At 35.7% G+C, this 16,098-nt stretch overlaps 1 long non-coding RNA gene across 1 annotated transcript in view; it reads right to left on the bottom strand.

Annotated features, from left to right (window-relative positions):
• LOC142331092 (uncharacterized) overlaps positions 1–16,098 on the bottom strand; it is a 114,219-nt gene that overhangs the window by 46,590 nt on the left and 51,531 nt on the right. The window contains exon 2 of the long non-coding RNA XR_012757884.1: positions 1,452–1,717. This is a non-coding gene — a long non-coding RNA (uncharacterized LOC142331092). The remainder of the gene's footprint in view (positions 1–1,451; positions 1,718–16,098) is intronic.

The following is a 16,098-nucleotide window of genomic DNA, read 5'->3' as shown; positions in this document are numbered from 1 at the left end:
TAATAAAAATAAAGAAACAATGAAGAAGCAAAACATAAAATTCACGAACATAACAAGAACTAATTAAAATTAAATCACCGGAATAAAGACCGTGCTGAGTTAAAGAAAAAATTATTACTTTATAACAAGCAGGAAAAATAAAAATAAAAAATAAAATCTTCATCTTAAAATAGAAATAATTAAACTAATATCAGAAAATAAATTCAATCTAGGAGGACAAGAAGACGCAAACCAAAAATCAAAAAAAAAAACTTAAGTAAAGGTAAATAATTAAGCAATCCCTTAACGAGAAAGAATCTTCGTCTTCCCGATCGATCGTAAATAACCCCGACATATGTAAATAACAAAAGCAGGAGCGACCATAAAACACGATGAACCGATTAATCCCAAACCAGTTATAGTAAATAACCAGACTTATGTGACAAACAGACGAAGAATAAGCAACAAGAACCTTTAAATCTCTTTGAATTATACAAAATATTCTAACGACCAAATAAACAAATACTAACAAAAAAATAACCGTAATTAAATAAAAAAAAATAAATATAACCTAATCGACGAATCCAACCATACCCCCATACTTTACTGGGGGTAAAGCCCCCCATACTGGGGGTAACCATACCCCCCAACTTTAATATTACACCGGCTAAAATTATAGAACCTGAAGTAGGGGCCTCTACATGAGCCCGTTAATACCCCGACTAAGTCAAAACAAAGAATTCAAAATAGATAAAAATAATCTTAAAAGCTAACAATTTAAACCATCAAAATTAGAACTTAAAGCTACCCCTAACCTTAAATCAATTTAATATAAAAAAACAAGGGTTCAAAATATAAGAAAATAAACTTAAAAGCTAACAATTTAAAGCATCAAAACCAGACCGTAAAGCTACCCCTTATGCTAATTCAATACAACAAAAAAAATCAAGAATCCAAAATAGATGAAAATAAACCCGGAAGCTTAATAAAATATTCTCAATTTAAATCCAAAAGATTAACTCTTATAATAATAAATTTGTTTTTAAGAAACCAAATATAAATATTTAAATAAGCGCATCTTATTAAACTGAAACTTAAAATTAAAGTTAAACCATGAGGGTTTTTTTTTGTATAAAAAAAAATTGGTAAGAATTGACTCAACGCTTGGAGTCAAACCAAAACCGTCATGTTAGTAGGTTGTTTGATCCAGCAAATTGATGTTTTTGTGCCTCGTAATAAATTTAAAACAGAAAAATTCAATTAAAAAAATTAACGGTAAATATTTTTTAAATGTTACGAAGAAAATTTAAACACGGTGAATAATTATTTATTTTTTTAAATTAATGAGTGTAAATTCGGGCTATTAACATTTTTAATTTAATAAATTATTTGAATACATACATAGAAAGAGAAAACATCTGCAGATTATTGTTTCAAAAATTGTAAAAAAAATTAAAAAAGTAATTACTCACCTTAATCAGTAATATCTCGACAAAAAGAAGAAAACTGGATGACGTTCACTCGAGTCAGTAACAAGTCTTACAAATTGAGTCTACGAACACACGTACTACACTATCCCGTACAGTTACACAGCACGACTGCGGGACACACATATTTCTCTGTCATCCCCCACTATGGCAACGAATGTCACGACATCTTTACCGGTACTTTTAAACAACAAAATTATTCCATCTAAAATTTTTTTTCGCTTATACGTTGTCCATCCATCAAACGTCCTCTAATACCAAATAAGTTATTTTCAATCTTGCGGAACTTATAATTACATTAAATATTAACGAAAATAAATTTCCATTTTAACGATACACGAAAGAGTTAAAACAAAATTTACGCTTATTTAATTAACCTATTACTACGTAACTAACTTATTACGTAATCATGCTCAACATACAATACATGTAAATGCAGACCCGCACGCGCGCGCACATAAAATCTTGTTTGTGCAACTGCGGGGAGGTCCGATTGAACGAACACATGATATTCGATCGCCCAGCTCTTGGGGAGGGCCAGAACTCAGGCCACCACGGAACTTAGAGGTCAAGGGGAAAATCGGCCACTCACAAGCGGCAAGTCAATGTGGCGAGAGCCGCATTGTCGGACCGTGTGGGAGTTCCTTGATGCGGTAGCTTTATTCAACCGACATCAGTAGTTTACCTAAGCGAAAAGACTCCTATCGCGCTGCTGTAGGAAGCTAACCGAGAGATACGGCTGGCTACCAGCCAGAATAAGGCTCCATGCGCTTTAATGGTGGACAGGTACTTGCTGACATTCAACGACCTAGGCGTGGCAGCGAATCGCTGCCTTTAACAAGATAAATCAATTACTGATAGTCATATACGTTTTAGTAGTTGACGGGGTGCGCCTACCCACTACAGTGATGTATGACAAGTGGGCGGTGGGAAACGCAAGCGAGTGGTGTATAGTACCACGCTTATTCCGCTCACGCTTTTAGGTTAGCTCTGCGAGCTAGTTATGACACCGGTCGCTAAACTGTTTCGCGGCTCAGTAGCAGTTTGCGGCACAGACAATCGGTCTTATGCTTTAGGGTGACCGAATGAGGAGGTGGCGGGAGAAATGCTAAGCAAACCGACAAGCCGATTCACAACGAACGAGTGTATACAACACTTGTGACACCGGGTTTATCGATGGTGGTCTGCGGATTTTTCACCTTTCTTTCTTTCTTTCTTTTCCTGTTTAGCCTCCGGTAACTACCGTTTAGATAATACTTCAGAGGATGATATGTATGAGTGTAAATGAAGTGTGTATTGTACAGTCTCAGTTCGACCACTCTGAGATGTGTGTTTAATTGAAAATCCAACCGCCAAAGAACCCCGGTATCCACGTTCTAGTATTCAAATCCGTGTAAAAATAACTGGCTTTACTAGGACTTGAACGCTGTAACTCTCGACTTCCAAAACAGCTGATTTGGGAAGACGCGTTAACCGCTAGACCGACCCGGTGGGTTGCACATTAACCGTGTTCAAAATATATATCCCGTTGTATGCTACCCACCGATCACAAATTATTATTCGATCTGGTACACTACACTCTGCAATAACCTATCTCCAGAACGATTATCTAGTGCGAAATGTAATATAACCCGGCTACACGGGACAGCCCTTCAAAACCCGTTGCTTCTGAAGGACTCTGCCGACGTTATTCTTCCTCCTTACGAATAGAGACTCGTCGATTTCTACTGTCAGACCCGGGCCACCGATTACACGAATTGATTTTTTCATTTTTCGGCGCACACTTCTTGTAATTTCTCCATTTGCCAGCTGGGTTGTTATGAATACTTAATTCGTGTTCCCAGAATGCCTCGTAGAATTCAGTAGATCCACGAACAAATAGTAAAATTTTATGAAAGCTTAGTTAGAGTCCTACAACCGTGTATCGGGCCGCATTTGTATATAGGTTCGGCACCGCCTGCTCTTACACTGCTACCGTTTCTGTCATTAGAAATATTTAACGCACGTCTTGCCGCCGATTACAAAGTTTACGTTACGGTAAAATACTAAAACGGTTGAAACATACAAGCACGATTCATTTTATCTTTTGATAAAACAAATAATTCTAACGTTCTTCCAACTAGAACGTACTAAAATCAGACCCGGTACGGTGCGGTATGTGGAGGAATCCTAATACAAGTACGACTTAAACCGACTAAGCGGCTGACTTATTCGTGCAGACTGAAGAGAACGTCAGAAGTCAGCGATTTAGTTAGAAGAGCTTGAACGAAGCGAACAAAGCAAAAGGAACTCTGGTAAAACACTCGGGGCGATAAACTAACAACACAACTAGCGTAGTGTAATAGATTTATCTGGAATACAACAATTAAACTTTACGACTCTGAAAGCAAGTTACGTATTCTACATAAGAGGGTATATCCTACAGCTACAATTTAAAATCATTTCTGTGCGATAAATACACCACAGTTATTGTAAAATAAATAATAAAAGATTATTCTAAATAAATCTGCAATAAACTTAAAACTTTAATTATCCGGTAAAAAATTACTGAGCAGAGAGAATCAATATGAAAATTTAATGCAGCCTCCGCCAACAGACAAATCATTTTGTAATAATGATTTTTTTTACATTGTATATCAACATTTTTTTAAGTAAAAAAGGTTTTGTTACAACTTAAATTATTTAATCGTAAACAAAAGTCTTCTTATTTCATATTCCGTAATATCTTCAAAAGAATAACAAATTTTGAAATCGGATATTATATACGACTCAATTATCATCGTCTTCCAGAATCAGGAAATCTCATTGAAGTACTTTACTTTGTCAGGTTTTTAAAATAAATAACACGAGGAAGAGATTCCGATCGATTAATTGTATTAAATTACTTTTTACATCCTCGCTTAGAGATATGCTTCAATAGTTTGTACCTGTAATTTAAAATACGATAATTTAAGAAAGTAATAAACAATTTTTTTAAGTTATTCTTTTTTTAACACACCTTTCCACGATTAACGTTTACACTACCGAATGCAAATCTTTTATAAAGTATGACACGGGATATCGCTACGTTGATGTATTTGCAAAATTTTCTAGCTCTCAAATTAAATAACAGTTATTAGAAAAGATTAATTTTGTTTTGCCTACCTTTAACCTTTATCTTCATCTTGTTCTCTAACATAGCAAACATCAGGGCAATTTATGAAGAAACTCTCCGTTCTCTTAACGTAACAATTTCATCTCCTGTAACGACGGTATCGAATAATTCAACACCTTTATTTTCGTAAAGGGGCAATAATCGACCCGTTGCGGCAAGACGTACTTCATTGCGTATGTCGGTTAATATCTTCGGCAGCAACCCGACACGCGACTTTTTATACGTCAATTTTTCAATCAAAACTTCAAAAATCAAAGCCGGTGAAACATCAAAGACAATTGTGACGCATTGAAGCGCCGGTTTTTTAATTATTTCGTCAACTTTTTCAATCATATCGTCCTTTATCACCGACGGCCGGCCATTACGTTCTATAACCTGATCGTTCGTCCTTCTCGAATTAAGCGGTACCGCACTATTAATCTAAGCGTCGCTCATAGTGTTCGGCCCGTATAAGTTACAAATTGCCTGTGACTTTCAGCCGCAGAATTCTTTTTTACCTATAAAAATCGGATTACTTTTCGCACTTCACACTCTGAGCGATCACAAACTGAGCGCCCGTTGAAAAATAACGAATATAACAACTAACAATAAAACGCGTAAACTATTATCGCTAACGGCCGAATATAGATCGAAATAACCGAGATACGCAAGTCTCGTCCGTTTAAATCGTGCATATACAGATGGGAAATTCAAAACGGATCTTAATCTAAAAACACGCCTCGTAAATAAGCTATAACGTAAATGTTTTTACGGAAAGGCCGATCTCACAGATATGTTTATCGATCGGATATTAACTGTCAAACAAAACTCGGAATGCTAAGCGATAAACATTTTAAGTAATGAATACCGTACTAGTACCGCTGATTTTGAAAATAAAAACGCGCTGCCATACGTAGGCCGGAACAACAAAAAAGATTTCACAGTAATTTAATCGATATAATTGCGGCAGATAAAAATACGTATAACAATTTCGGCGGAGAAAAGCTACCGTGAGGCTTAAAGTTTTTATCTTAAAAAATATTTAACGATTAAGAATTAAAAATTTACCGGCATAGATAAATTTAAATCGTGTAATTTACACGAATCGGATAACAAATCGTCTATAAATTTTTACCGTTACGGGAAGGTCTGTGAATACATAATTCTAATTCCAATTCAAACGTTAATCTTGATGCGTAACCCCAAAGCTGTACCTTTCGCGATGATATATAGCATCGACTTACTAACATAGAGCCGAGAGGGCGAATGATTAATCGGACTGTAACGATCACAACGCCGAGGAAGATCTTCATAACTAACACCGAACCAGACAAATAGCGTAACCACCACTAAGCGCGTATGTGAACTACGTTCTATTTTAAATTACGTGAAATTAATTACACAGATACGGTTGATACATAGAACGGGAAGAATATATAAGGAAAAACGATCGCTTTTTTCTTTATCGAGAAGGATAATGCAAATAAAATAATTACAAACAAAATAATTAAGAAACTGAAAGTTAAAAAATTGATAATTATAATTTATCGAGACGGGGATTTCCGTATCATCAACGCGACGCCGCCGTTCGATATTACAGCGTAACAAAGAAAATCGAAATGTTTAATAATACCGGTTGAAACGTAAAGCTGACGAACCGATAACAGAATATAAGCAAAATAATGAAAATTGGAATCCCGTACTTTTAATTTATTTTTGCTCTGTTGCAGTTTCCACGAGCTTTCAACGAATATCGTATATTATGTAAAGAATACTTAAGAAAAATACTTAAAAAAAGAATACTTATGTAAAAATACTTAAAATGTAAAGAACGTAAAAGGACAAAATCGAAGAATATCTTAGAAACATTAAAATTCACTGAAACGGTACGTTTCACCGATCATAACTGAAATGATTTACACTAAAGTTTTGAGATTTGTGTATAAGAAAAAAAAAACTGGACGTAGAAGAGCGACGCGGTAAACTAGAGCAGGGATGTACTCTGCAGACACCTTTGAAAATTCTCAACTGCGATAACCCTACACAAACATCGAAGCAGACGCTACAGTTGTTACGATTAAGACATTTTATTAAACATATTGAAGCACAAAAAAATCCGCGGTATTAAAATTTTATATATACTGGAAAAAACCGATATGCTGTGTTCTACGAGGAAATTATACTCGTATTTCTGTTACTCTTATAAAATATTTTCATATAACAATTTTATAATTAGGTGTGTAATACTAATTTATTATTTACATAGCTTTTTGTTTGCAGGATCTGAATAATACGATAAGGAAACCGATAGAAAAAAAATCTGATGCGGACACCACTACATAACTTCCTTGTACGACTATTGAATTACATTCAATTTTTTTTTTAAATGAAAAGTACATAACATTTTATTTCATTAATAACTTTTGATATTTTTTTTTATTATTATTATTGAATTATTATTTATCGTAAAACTTTTTTACAATCGGATAATAATTATTAATAAATCGATATATTTAAATTAAGAAAAAGTTACCAAAAAAAGAGATGGAGTCTGATTCGAACCGATGTGCCTTCCCGTGTAAGAGCCAAATTTTTCATTAATTAAAATTTTATTTGGCTCTAATACTGAAACCGATGAAAATAAGTAGTACTTAAGATATCGTTGAAGAGCTCTCGACGAGGGCTTGTTACTGCAGTTAAGAAAATTCCAAAATCCAATTATTTGGATTTTGGGCTTTTTAAGACACTTTTGGTTCATTCGATTGCGATGAAAAAGGGGAGGTGAACAACTAGATGTTACAATAGTCCCGCATTCAAAATTTCAGCATCCTACGGCTAATCGTTTTTGAGTTATGCGAGGAATGTACGTACGTACAGACGTCACGCCGAAACTAGTCAAAATGGATTCAGGGATGATCAAAACGGATATTTCCGTTGAAATCTGAAAACCGAAATTTATCGCGATCATAATGCTTCCATTACTTCGTATAATGAAGTAACAATGTATTTACCGGGATGGAACGCATCGTTAGGTTGCCACAAAGCACGCGGTGAGTAATAAGAAAAGCGGAAGAAAAAGGAAACGGAGAAGAAAATTAGAAAAAGAGGGAAACATTACTGCCATATTAAACTCGATTTTACGATCTAACGATAAATCGTAGCGAGACTAAAACAAGAACTGGGAATTCCATCCGAGAAAGGCGTGTACCTGCATAAGATGATGAGACATAGCTTTTAGCTACCCGGATAGATTTTTTTGAGACGTTCGTGTCTTCAGAACGATTCGTGTAAGAAACTAAGAGATTACAAGAAAAAGGAATATAATGAAGGAAATAAAGGAAGAAGGTTAAAGGTAAATCGACGGCCCCTTAATGTCTCTTTGAGTGGACCAAACAAGAGGTAGTCAGAAGGGGCAAGATCAGGATTATACGGAGGACGAGCCGGTACTTCAAAGTTGAGTTTTCGGAGCGTTTCAGCAGTGCGGGCAGCAGTATGTGGACGGGCATTTTCGTGCAACAACACAACACTTTTCGACAGCAGTCCTCGGCGTTTGTTTCGAATCGCAGGATTCCAGCTTGACAGTAAGCATCTCACTGTAACGCGCACTGTTCATTGTCGTGTCCCTATCCTCATAATGTTCCAGTACCGGGCCCTGTGAGTCCCAAAAAACCGTAAGCATCAGTTTTCCTGCGGACGGTTGGGTCTTGAACGTTTTTTTGCAGGGCGAATTTGGATGTTTCCATTCCATACTCTGCCGTTTACTCTCCGGTTTGTAACGATGGATCCGTGTTTCGTCACCGGTGATGATTCTGTCTAAGAAGATGTCCCGTTCGTTACCGTAGCGATCCAATATTTTTGGCAGATGTCCAAGCGAGTTTGTTTATGCGACCGTCTGAGTTGTTTTGGGACCCGTCTTACACAGACTTTATGAAACCCAAGTCTGTTGTGGATGATATCGTAGACAAAACCGTGACTAATTTGCAGACGATATGCCGCTTAATCGACAGCTACTCGTGTGTTTAAGAAAACTATGTCGCGTGCACGCTCGGTGTTTTCCTCATTTGTGACGGTAAACGGTCGCCCGACTCCTTCGTCGTGCAGAACACTTGTGCGACAATTTTTCAATCCGTTCGTAGACGCTCCGTTGCGGCAGCACACTGTTCCCGTACTGTACCGAAAGACTTCGACGAATTTCGGCTCCTGATACACTTTCCGACCGCAAAAAATGGATCGCTGAACGTTGCTCTTCTTCGGTGCAAACAGAAAACGGAGCGGCCATGGATAACGGCAGGGCCGCGATAATGAAACTAACCTAGCAGCATCAAACCTGCACAGACATAACAATTAAACCACGCGTGCGTCATCTACGCAACACGACAGTACTAATAACGTAAACAAAAATATGACTAAATTGCGGATAATAATCGACTTACCCTCCTATTTATCGCTTTATTTAAATATAATACTTTATCGTTTATTTAATTCGACGATTAAAACTAAGGCGCCTCCGCATTTCCGTATTTAATTCGCGCAGGTGTGGCGGTACTAGCGGCGACAGGCGCCACTAACCAGACTAATGAAATTTCACAACTTACATAAAACAAATTTCGTTTGTACGGTCGGCAGTCTGGTGCAGTCGCAAGGCTTAACGCACTAGATATCGAGTCAACCAGACGATCTAGTTCGAGACCCGGCCACACCGAATTACGTTTTTACACCTTAAATATTATTCATTTATTTAATTCTACCGTTTACCTGTAACGTCACAACATAGCAGACGACTGTAACAGCATTTTTTCGGGCGGATTGCAATTTTGCAAATATTGTTATTTTTGGTCGTTAACAAATGCATCTAAGAAAAAATATGACCTTAATTAGGCGAAATCTCGAGATACTGAGAGCGGCCGTGGTCTACAGAGCCTCATCCCCTTGACCGTTAAATTGAAAATTTAATGGCATCAATGCCCCGTATATAAAATTTGGTAAAAAATCGGTCGATATAAGGTGATAGCCGGTTGATATAAGATGATTTAGAAACTACACCGAACGCACCTACATTAACAGCGGGAAAAGTTCAATCCGGTTTTTTGGTTTCCTTAGGTGTGAAAACGTCAAGATCCAGTGAAAACCGCATATGCCCAAATAGGACCGATTATAATACTTACCCTTCTAGAGCTGTAGCTCTATCTAGACGGGAAAGCAAAAAGTAGTGATGGTATTGCGGATGTAACGGGGAAAAAGAGGTTTATGAGAGAATATAGCAGAGATAAAAACGGCCTTCGGGATGTAAGAAACGGCACAAGTAAGCTGTAAACAACTCGCCAATAAAAAAAATACTACATTATTTATTCAATAGTAATAACTGCTAACTGCTGAAAACGCAGTATTCTTTTTCACAAACAAAAAAAAAAACAATAAGAAAAACCGGTTCAACATTCAAACTTCTTTCCCAGATTCGGTATCAGACCGTCGACAATTCGATTAGGACGGTAACGATTTCCGTTGTAGCACGGGAAATTTGAAACCGCAATTGAACAATGACGTCAATTTGTTCATAATACAGAAAGCCCGCTTGAAATTTTACTAAATAAACATAATTTGGATGAACTATAACAGTTTCCGAAATGTTATCGATTTAATAATTAAAATGAATACAATTTTGAAAACGTAAAACGTAGATTTTTTTCCTTCACATGGTAGTAAAGTTATTTATTTAAATTATACTTTTATACGGTTTTGGTTTTATTTTTTGAATATCAGTAATAGAATTACTGAAATATATTAATAAATTTCATTATTAAATAATAACGTTTAAAAACCAACCTGTTAAAAATATTGCAACCAATTAACAGAAAAGCGATTCGAAAATAGAATAAGGCCAGCCCTCGATTTTTAACCTGTTTTGAAAGGGTTACAGCTTCGAATAAAAACGTAGCTGTATGTTTACAATGCGACAGCTAAATACTCGACGATAAAGATTTAACGAGACTTATAGGACGAAGGTTATTTTTTTTTCAAGGTCCGACCGGTCGCGAAATAAAAACCTGAGCAAAAATCGGATGAACCTTTGCGCATACGTGTTGTGCAGCGTCTCTACTGTGGCCGTCAATTACGCCGCGTCACTTCGTTTAGTTCTGAACGCGCGGCTAGCACGTAAACATGTCTACAACAATAGCATCTCCCTCCAAGTGTGAAGAGCGTGCGGTAATTCGATTTCTTCAGGCTGAGGGGTGTAATGCGGCCGAAATTCATCGACGAATAAGTAATGTGTACGGTGAAACTTCAACGAGTGACAGCAAAGTGCGACAACGGTGCAGGAACCTTAAAGCAGGACGTACAGATGTTCATGATGCAGGCGGTCAGGGAAGGAAGCGAGTCTCGACCGATGATCTCGTTGAGCGAGTGGATGAGGCGATTCGAGAAAATCGTCGGTTCACAATTTCTGTATTTAGTGTTTCGTTTCCTGAAATTTCAAGGTCTCTCTACACCGTTGTGAGTGAGAGACTTCAGTACCGCAAACTGTGTGCGAGATGGGTTCCCAAGATGCTGTCCGACCGTCAAAAAACAATGAGAAGATTCTAATCTTCTCCAGCCCTACCGCAATGAAGGAGAAGATTTTTTGAACAAAACTGTCACAGGGGACGAGACACGGGTCCATTTCGAAACTGAAGAACAATCAAAACAGCGGATGCGTTCTCATTCTCCCAGTACGAGTGAACCAAAGAAGTTCAAGCGAACAGAAAGTGTATGGCTACTGTGTTCTGGGACCGGAATGGAGTTCTCTTGGTGGAATTAATGGAACGCGGCACGACCATCACTGCAGCCTCATACTGCGTGACCCTTCAACGTCTACAAAGGGCGATTCAGAATAAGCGGAGAGGAATGTTGTCATCAGGCATTGTCTTTCTCCATGACAATGCTCGGCCGCACACTGCAGCTGTAACAAAGAAGCTCCTGCAGCGTTTTCGTCGGGAAGTGTTTTATCGCCCACCGTACAGCCCGGACTTGGCTTCATCCGATTTTCACCTCTTTATTCACATGAAATACTGGCTAGGAGGACAACATTTTGACACAGACATCGAGCTGCAGACCGGCGTAGAAACACGGCTGAAAACACAGGCGACTCCGTTTTCTATGACGAGGGTATCGGAAAGTTGGTACCGCGCTACGACAGATGTCTTAAATCGGAGTGGCGACTATGTAGAGAAATAGCGTAACTATGTAAGTACTTGTTACAAATAAAATTTTTTTTATTTTCACTGTGGTTTTAATTTCGTGACCGATCGGACCTTGAAAAAAAAATAACAAAAGTTCTGGGACCGGAATGGAGTTCTCTTGGTGGAAAACGGTATATAAAAATCTGGTATATAATAAAAAAAAAATCTGGTATAAAAATCCTGGTATATAAAAATCTATTAATACAGAGGTCATAGTATTCTTATGAGTTAACGATCTACTACGAATAATAATTTTATATCTAAGTGATAAAAGCAGCCGATAAAATGGTAGATAAGAATCTTTTTATGATTTTCGTTAATCTGTTTGACTGGGCGGGGAGAAAATAACGGTCAAGATCCTACGAGGTAAATCTACACATTAAATTAGAAAAACAAATTTATAGCGTCAGAAACTATTTCAAGCACAGAGTAGGAATAAACTAGATTTTTTGTGACAATTGTAAAATTCGAAGTGAATTTAATAATAATTTCATAAAATACAACAATGGAACACGGAGATTCCGAAGTAGATAGAACGATTACGAAAGCAAAAACTCAGAATAAAAGATGACAATAAATAACAACAATAGCGTACATGAACGGAAAAGAAAACTTTTAACGAATGACATGTTCAGTAGTCACAAGAGAACTCTTTTACTTTTTTAACAGACTCCGAAAACAAGTACTATAGTAAAACAACAAAGGTAAACGAGACGATAAAACTTTTTAAAAAACGAAAACTTATAAGAAATAAAACTGAATTATCATATAGGACAATACATTTACAAAAATTTAATTCGATTTACGTTATTTTGCATCGATGTCGTATATCGTACGATAATTATATATAACAAGTGAGGTAGCAACAAACAATATACACTAATTAAATTCAAATGGAATTAATGTCATCCTTTGATATTATATTAAGTTTATCGACTTCTGTAGTCATACCGCGATAACAAATAAGGGTAACATTCCACAGCTAACGAGAATGTACAAAATTAGCTTACATTCTCTCAAATAAATTTAATATTACACGAACAAAAGTAAATAAATCGCAATATATAATAAAACAATCGATTAATTTCCTGAATAATATTAATTAAATTTTACGGTGCGATAGAAAAATATTAATTTCAATGGAAACAATTCTTAACATTTCTGAAATATAAAATGTATTTCGCCATTAACGACTAAATTAAGAAACTTAAAATGTCCTTAATAATTTAATTTTCTGTCAATCAAAATTTAAAAGCGTCACTTAATAACGTTTCATTTAACATTTCTTCATAATGAATTCGGAAAATCTTTTAACTGTTATATAGAAATTACGAGAAAATAAATTTAATATATATTCAATTTGACTTGTGAACAATTACCCTAAAAAATCAAGGGCACGGGCACCTATTTGTTAATCCAATCTTATTTTTCTTATACGAATCGCAGTATGGTCATCGTATTAGAAAAATTAAGAGGCTTCATTTATTAAGCACTTCATCCCGAGATTTTACTCCGGGTAGGTAATCTAATACTGAAACCGATGAAAATAAGTACTACTTATGATATATCGTTGAAACGCTCTCGATGAGAGGCTTACTACTGCATTTAAAAAAAATTGAAAATCCAAATTTTGTACTTTTTTGGACACTTTTGGTCCAGTCGATTTCAATAAAACGGGAAGTGCACAACTAGATGTTACAATAGACTAAATCCAAAATTTCAACATTCTACGGTTAATCGTTTTTGAGTTATGCGAGATACGTATGTACGTACAGACGTCACGCCGAAACTAGTCAAAATAGATTCAGGAATGGTGAAAATTGATATTTCCGTTGAAATCTGAAAACCGAAATTTTTCGAGATCACAATACTTCCTTTACTTCGTACAAGGAAGTAGTAAATACACCTTTTCTCAATCACAAAATAAACGTTCGAACTGAGACTGTAGAAGACTACACTTCATTTACACTCGTACATATCATCCTCTGAAGTATTACCCGAACGGTAATTACTGAAGGCTAAACAGGAAAAGAACCACAAAATAAATGAAAAGCGGATGCATTCGATCGAACTGTTAAACCGTCTGCCAGATCTTTACTGCAAGATTCTATTTGAGTATTTTTTGGATCGACTTTATGAACTTCTTGAAAGAAAGACAAAAATCACTAATTATTTGAAAAGTTATGAAAGATAATAAACAGTAAGTGTGTTTTGAAGATACAGTATATTACAATTCTGCTAATCCTTCCGATTTCATTATCTGCATTAACGATATAAAACCCTGAAATCAAAATTTGAAACTTATTAATCTCATTTTATAGTATTTCGGATCGTATAATTTTTTTTATTTTTCTGAATTCCCGATGTGAAACCCTTTTGTCTTTCTCGTTGCGATAACCTGAAGGATTAAAACTAAAAATTTTAATTATCTTGTATATTGAGAAATATCTATGTTTTTAGCACGGACAGAAAGCAAAGAAAAAGCTTTTGCACATCACCTAATTACACTTCATTCTCATATTTAAAAAGATAAATAACAAAACAAAAACACTAATATAATATTGTAAGCTTATATTCTTAACAGCGAAGTATAAATGTATCGAAACAATAATATACGACATTATGTATCCAAAGCGCTCAGCCAAGAAACGTTTCTTAATATCTTTACGAAAAATGGATTCACTAATAACGCCACAGTGCAATCGAATGTTTACGGCTAAGAAAATAATAATAATAATAATAAATAGATATATTAAGTAAAATTACTAGAGATGTTCTCGATTTTTTCTCATCCTTTAATGACAACAAGCGGACCCGTGCGAAAATTTCGCAACCCGTGAAAACACAGCTGTACAATTATTGAAATATACATACGGCCTGCGAAGGTGTCGATAGGACGCATCAATGAGCCAGTGAAAAGAATTTAAATAACCTTTTTGCACTTTCAACACTTCTTTTATAGTCTTAAATCTGTTTGATGCAAACCCGGGGGCAATTCCCTTCCCCCGGGGCAATTTGCCCCCTCCCGGGGGCAAATACCTAGGAGAATGGATAACGCAAAACAATATTGAAAAAATAGCTCTAGAAAACAGATTACTCAAAATAGAAAAAGCATACGATATCGCGAAAAATACCTACGACAAGAAATCCCTTTCCTGGAACACCAAACTAAGACGCTACCAAACGGTACTTAGACCGGAAATACTATATGCGGCAGAAACGCTGAAACTACATAAAGTACAGGACGTAGAGAGAACAGAGAAAATAGAGAGAAGAATCTTACGGAAAATATTAGGCCCGAAAAACAACACGGTACTAGATTATAAACAAAGATCAAACCGACAGCTTATATTCCAAAATAGAAAAAATAACAGATGCACTCGGGAAAAGAAGAATGCAATTCTACGGACACCATATACAGAATGAAGAACACCAGACTAACAAAACAGATCTTCACCCGCCTAAACGCTCACAAGAACAAGATAACCTGGCTTAAAGAAATAGACGACGACCTAGTAAACGATTCAATAGACTCAGACATTTTAAAAGACAGAGCGACATTCAGAAAAACAATACAGGAATTAGAGTTTCAGGAGAGGGAAAACTCACTTGTAGAAGAGGGAGAAAATGGACTCAAGAAGTCAAAGAACACCGCTCTAGAATAATGAAAGAAGCGCAGGCTAAAAAGTCGATTAAGCGTGCCTTCTAAACGGGCTATTCGAAAAGAAAAAATAAATAAAACAAAAAATTTGGGGGAATTACGAAGAATATTTCTACCGGTTTATAAAAATATATAAAAACCGACGGGTAGAGAGAATAGCGATTTTAAGTTATTTAGCAACGTTTAGTATTTAATGTAACTTTTCACTAGAACTGTCTAAAACTTGTATCATTTTTAAGTTTTTTTTTTTTTTTTTTTTTTAATAAACTTTTTAACGTTTCGTAAATATTCTGTTTTTGTAATTAATTTACTTATTAATTCCTTTGCGTTTAATGACGAGACTTATTTTATATTTCAATTTTTGTGAACGGTTTTTGATGTTTTTATACCTTCCTATCTTATTTTCATAAACATACATCGGATTAAGACAAATATTTATCGATAAAACTTAATTAAATTTAAACAACAAGAAGAAATCTGATCGCAAAATTAATAGTAAAACTTATTTGTTTTTAATTAATAAAATTTTTAAGATAATAAAATTAATTAAAAATAATGTATACAAAGGTTACGATTACTCGTAAAAGGAGTTACATGAAACAAGAAAGGGTCTAGCCGCTA

The sequence above is a fragment of the Lycorma delicatula genome, chromosome 10, assembly GCF_047948215.1.
Source record: "Lycorma delicatula isolate Av1 chromosome 10, ASM4794821v1, whole genome shotgun sequence".
NCBI lineage: Eukaryota > Metazoa > Arthropoda > Insecta > Hemiptera > Fulgoridae > Lycorma > Lycorma delicatula.
This window is presented reverse-complemented; position numbering and strand designations above follow the sequence as displayed.